Consider the following 6,030-nt stretch of genomic DNA (forward strand, 5'->3'; position numbering starts at 1 on the left):
CTCGAATACGATTACGATATTGATGCAGTTATATATTCTACTTTAATACGATTACAGAAATAAAATTTGTAAAATATTAAAGACGGACGTGTCTGCTATTTTAATTTTTCTCTCTTCATTAATCTCATTGTTTTTCTCGGTAAGGAAAATTTGTGCGCGCGCGTGTAATCGCGCGATTATATAATTTAAAAAAAATACGTATTACTAAGTCTTACGATTATAAAATATCTTATAAACCATCAGCGTAGTTATGCGTGATATTTATCTTTTACGATTATAAATCGATTATAAAAAGGCGGATAATTATCGCATGATCGATATAGAAACTAAAGTAATACACGTGCGCGTATACGTTACACGTATACTTAATGTTGATGGATAATTATATAGCGTAGCGCGACGTGAGAGACGAAATCGGCAAAACGCACTTCTACCCAGTACCAAAGAAAAGGCTCGACGTTCTCGACATCTTTCACCCGTGGACGTCTCGTAGCGAAACAGTGTAGAAGCGAAAGTCTCAAAGAGGTAACTTGATCTACGCGTGTTTACGCGTAATTAGCGGGCGACTTAATGTTAGGCAGCGTGTATTTTGCAGCGATACGAGGCGAGCCACGAAACGCGACCGCAGACGGATAACGATCCGCGAATATTTACGTCGCCGGTTGATTAAAACGATTCCGACGGTCGTCTACCTCCGGCCGGCGTCTATTTTCAAGTAGATTCCCGAGTATACTCTCGACGTTTACATTTCCAATTTCATTCGTACGCGCACAGTCAGTTTCTAAGCACGCGTGCAGTTTCGCATCAGCCGCGCGTAACGCACAGCCTAATTGCATTTTCATCTATGCCTTCGACCGAGAAACGCGATTTATTTACCATCGACGCATTTTCCCGTTCCCTTTTTCTCCATGTGTCGAAATCAAGCGGATGCGTTTCGACAAAATACGCGAGACAAATTACTCTGCCGTCAGTCGTAACAACATTTCTTCGATACAAAGTGTCTTTATCGCGTGATTATGTCCCAACGAAAGGAAAACTTTATTTTAATGGTATATTAATGATTCATTTTTAATTAACGAGAATGGAGCGAGAATGTAACATTTTTATATCTTTCATTATATACATATATTTATTATGTATAATGCTTATTTGTAATTTCCTCAATTTTTCCTTTTCATCATACTTTTGATAAATTGAATAAGTTTTAATTTTTCTTAATATGCGAATATGTTGCAAAAATTGTAAACATTGGAAAATTATAATCATCAGAGATAATAAATAATTGCTTTGAATTTTACATGTGCGATTACTTTAAGCACTCTGTAGGGCGTCTATAATACTTACACATACCTATATTTTGCTTCAAATAATATATATGTACTATATCCAATCATATATAAAAGAATCATTTTTTAAAATTTGATATTGAATTGTAGATCGAATATCATAAAGATTTGTGTAATAAAGATTTTAATAAATAGGATCAATTTATAATTATTTACATACCACACACGATATATGTAAAATTATAAAATAATTCTCTACTTGTTAAAACCTTTACAATAAACACAATAGTCAATTCAGCTACCTACAATTTAGCATCAAATTAAAAAAAATGACTTTTTATGGTTGGATAATAAAAAGCAATAAATATACATGGTTGCGATTTAACGGCGATGGTTTCATCTATCGATTGATTAACAACGCGTTCCATCGGCAAGAATAATTGAATATTAATAAAAATATTTTAATCTTGCGCGATAAAATAAAATAAAATCGCATCCGACGCACATTCTTCGTAACGTCGCATTTTTCTTGAAAATTGTTTCGTACACACGTCGTTATCAACCACGCGTATAATTCCGGAGCGCAACGAAACGATTCGCAAGAGTGAACTTTTCCCATTGTATTACGCGAAAGCGATTCTCGCACGCAATTCTTAATATCGCGTACAAGGGAGGAATCGAGCGAGTCTCGGCGGCTACAAGTCACTCCACATGTAACACGATCGGCGCGGCGTAAGACGCTTCCCTTTCCCTCTCGACCTTATCCGCAATTTACGACGCGCGGTGCACACGTTACGTTGGCCGTCTCCCTCGCGGTTGGTCTCCCGATTGATCCAACCAACAAATCAACGACCGAACGATCGATCGTCCGGACGATCAGATGGCCGATAAGATGCGTTTTATAACTCGACTGGTGGATCATCCGTCTTTTCGCTTCCTGACAAAGAATCCGCGCCTCTCGTCAACGCAACGACAGTTGCCGCGGCGACCTTGATTTTATCTCTCATCATCAATGTGAGATTTGCTTAATCCAAAAAATATAATTGTAATTTTATAATTATTATTAAAACGTACAAGTGAAAAGTAACGTGTTTTTTACAGAGTCGGTAAATACAGAAATTTAAAAAAAAATTATATATACAGGGTGTCCCAGACTTAACGAATCAGCCGTTAATGATAGATTTCTGAGATCATTTGGAAACGAAAATCTGAATACCAAAATGTTGAGGAAGATGTAGTTTCGGCGCTACAAAAGATTAAAGATTACCAATCGGCGCGTAACGTTCTCGTATGACAGTTCAGGGACATGGCGCATCAAGGGGCCCGCGTTCAGCGCAATAATATCGTCAGTAGTTTGAACATTTTTACAAAGTCTTCCTCAACATTTTGGTATTAGAATTTTCGTCTCCAAATGATCTCGGGAATCAGCCATTAACGACTGATTCGTCAAGTCTGGGACACCGTGTATATATTTATATTAGGCAATATGTATACGCGAGAAGTGCACGTCGAATGTTTCAATGCGGTCAATTAATAAGAGTATATAAATTAAAAGATTGATTAGAGACGTCTCACATTTCAATACGCTCCTATCCACGCTATACAACAGCCAACACACGTAAGCGTGATATATACTTTCAATTCCAGCCCTTTTTGTGTACTAATACGAGAAAAATGCAAATATGCCCCACAACGGTAGTGCACAACAAACGATCGCGTCGCATATTTACGCGATAATACGTCTCCGGGGACCTCTTATCGATACACGTTAAAGAGCGCGAGCCAGCGTAACTAGCCGAAGTGGCGTATCGATTTGCGGACGTATCGTCGTGTCGCACGCGCGATTCCCGAGGGATCGACTCGCGCGAGAAACGTGTCGACCGACTACGAATCTCGAGAATTCAAAAATTCAAAATTAAAAAAAAAAACCAGTCCTCCAGTAGCTCCTCTATTCTAATCTTCTTTCGCTAGAGTAGCATAATATAATAATTGCAATATTTGTACACGCAAAAAAGTGTAATTTAATTTTATAAATTAAGCATGTATGTCTATAAATTCCAATGAGAAATAAAAAACAAGAAAATTAAAATCAACTCATTTTAGGACGAAAGTTGTCAATTTCAATTTTTGAAAATGTTATCGCGTAATTTTCCACATTGATATATACTCTTGTATTATACAAGATACGAGGCAGTTTTAGCCGATTAATTTCTCGATTTTTAAACTCCAACGTTATCATTCGTGGAATTGTTGTCACTTTCTAAAATTCTTTGATCCAAAACTATTTTAATCTAAATTCTCCAAGTCTTGCGACTTTGAAATAACAGTAGCGTATTTGTTTGTCATTATTAAATTCGAGTATATCGTTGTATGCTGTTGAGAGTCACGTATAATACGGTGACCTATTTTTAAAAATGTCAGTCAAATACAAGACATAAACACTACGGAATAAATATCCAAATCACATAGTTCTCCTTTAAAAGGAAAAAAAGTCGCTTTCCAAATGGAAACAATCTTAATAATCAAGAAAAAAATAATCGTGCGAAAGGTTACATCCGTATAATTGCCTTGTAGTTTGACATAATAGACGAAATTTTATTTTTAAAAAATAGAACCGAAGGAAAATACAGAATCGCTCGAATCTCATTCTCTTCTCAACATTCATAAAAATAATACAAGGTTAAAGTCACGCCTCTTACAATGACAAGAAGGGTACAAGTCGACGTTAAACTCTGTCGTGCGAACATAAACATTTCTGTCATTATTGCGTTCGGAATAGTCGAATCTTGTAATAAAAAGAAAAGAGATGCGAACGTTTCTAGAGTTTTCGGATCTCGGCTACATTTTTACCTGCGAGTCGTGCAGTGGTGAGAAATCGCCGATTCAAACAAAGACAGGAGAGCGACCGGTGCGTCGACTCGTAGTCGTAGTCGTCGCCGTCCTCGTCGTCGTCGTCCTCGTCGTCGTCGCCGTCGTCGTCGTCGCCGTCCTCGTCCTCGCCACCACCGTCGTTGTCGTAGCCGCCGAGGAAGAAAGAGACAGAGGAGAAGGAGGAAGAGGAGAAGGTGGAGGAGAAGGTAGAGGAAATAGCGGACGCGGAGGAGGAAGCGTAGCAGCGGACGATAGAAGCTGACACCCTCGTCGTTCCGGGCACCGTGACGGCGCTGCTGTCGTCGCGTAGCACTCTCCTCGCTTGGAAACCACTATCGTAGCACAACCGCACCTTCCTCCATGTTGCTTGCACGCGAATTCGACAAAGGGCGCCACTGAGCATTGACGCGCACACACCAAGAAAAGAGCCACGATCGCTCCGTCGCGGAGAAACACAGGCGAGCGCGCACGGGACACTGCGAGCGAGCGAGAGAAATGGGGGAGGGAGAGAGAGAGAGAGAGGGGGAGGGGGAACGGACGATGGGTCGAGCGGAGCGAATAAAGGGAGGCGGGATAAGGAAGAAGAAAGGGGACGGGATGATACACGCGCACACGCACACGCACACACACGCCCACACACACGTACGTACGCAATTCGCGATTACGCGGCGTATAACCTCGCACAGTTTGTAGAAAACTAAATACGTTTATCGTCGTTACCGTGTATTACGCGCGACAAATCCGCTCTCGCTGCTACCCCGAAACTATCTCGAAAAACGAGAGATAGAGAGAGAGAGAGAGAGAGAAAAAAGAGAGAGAGAGAGGAATCTGTGACGCGTCGACGCTCGCGGCTAGGCGCCATTTACAGCACTCACGGCACCGGCGCGAGCTCTCCCTGTTCGCCCCCCACTCCCGACACGCTCGCTTCCCCCACCACCGCGGCCGTTCGAGCTCGATCTCTCTTTGTTTACCGTCTCTGTTGCATATTTGGGCTCGCTCTCCATTCTTTCATTCCTCGTCCTTGTCGCTCGCTGCGTTTGTCGCGCGCCTCTCTCTCTCTCTCTCTCTCTCGCGCGCGCGTTTCTTTTCTATGTCGAAATCAAGTTCCACTACTTTTCTTTCTCGCGCGTGCGTGTTTTTTTCCGTATATACCCTCTGTCGGTCACTCGATGCCCTCTCTTTTTCTCCTCTCGCGCTCTTTCACAATATACGGTTCTCCGTACCTCCGAGTGCACGACCGTCTCTCTCTCTCCCTCGCCCTCGCTGCTTTTTCCTCATCGCGGTCTCCGCTCTTCCGCTCAAGCACGCCGCGCGCAGCGTTCTTTCCTTGTCGCACGTCGATGGTTCCGTCCGACCTATCCCAATTACGACCAACGTCCTTGAGGTGACTAACACTTTGTCGTTCGCTGTCCGCGAAACAGTAACGTATATGGGTTACGTTCACGGCGTAGACGCAGTTTCGCTCCAAACGTATATTTTAGTTACCATCATGTATAAGCTCGCGCAGGGGTAAACGATTTCCGTAGTTGTACGTATTGACCGCGCGCGCGGTCTTTTAAATCGTTATACATCGAATATCCTCTCGATAATCGCGCGCAAAAATATCCTCTTTGCTTTAATAACAAGAGAGAAATTTCGCATTGATGATTTTTGGCACGAAAAGAGAGCAAACGAAAAACAAACTCTCGGTTAATCGATATCTAGAGCGAAGAAACAAATTGCGTCAAACGAACGGGAAAGACGCGTCGCGTTTTCGATAAAACGCGATATTGCATTTTCGTAATAAACGTGAATCGAGATGGAGCGACGGAAGCGCTGCGCGAAAAGTTGTTTCGGGCGCGCGCGTCTGCCAGTCACGTTCCTGAATACGTAC

At 42.1% G+C, this 6,030-nt stretch overlaps 1 protein-coding gene across 3 annotated transcripts in view; it reads right to left on the minus strand.

Moving 5' to 3' along the window:
* Positions 1 to 5,058, minus strand: part of Cic (Putative transcription factor capicua) — a 47,001-nt gene extending 41,943 nt beyond the window's left edge. The window contains exon 1 of one of the 3 annotated variants that reach the window (XM_083094456.1): positions 4,137 to 5,058. The gene's annotated coding sequence lies outside the window, so the exon portion shown is untranslated. The remainder of the gene's footprint in view (positions 1 to 4,136) is intronic. The other 2 variants (XM_083094451.1, XM_083094457.1) reach the window with 2 other exon arrangements.
* Between the last annotated feature and the right edge of the window lie 972 nt (positions 5,059 to 6,030).

This window comes from Camponotus vicinus, unplaced genomic scaffold, assembly GCF_025532165.1.
Source record: "Camponotus vicinus isolate PSW18456_S1 unplaced genomic scaffold, iyCamVici1.0 SCAF_3, whole genome shotgun sequence".
In the NCBI taxonomy this organism is placed as follows: domain Eukaryota; kingdom Metazoa; phylum Arthropoda; class Insecta; order Hymenoptera; family Formicidae; genus Camponotus; species Camponotus vicinus.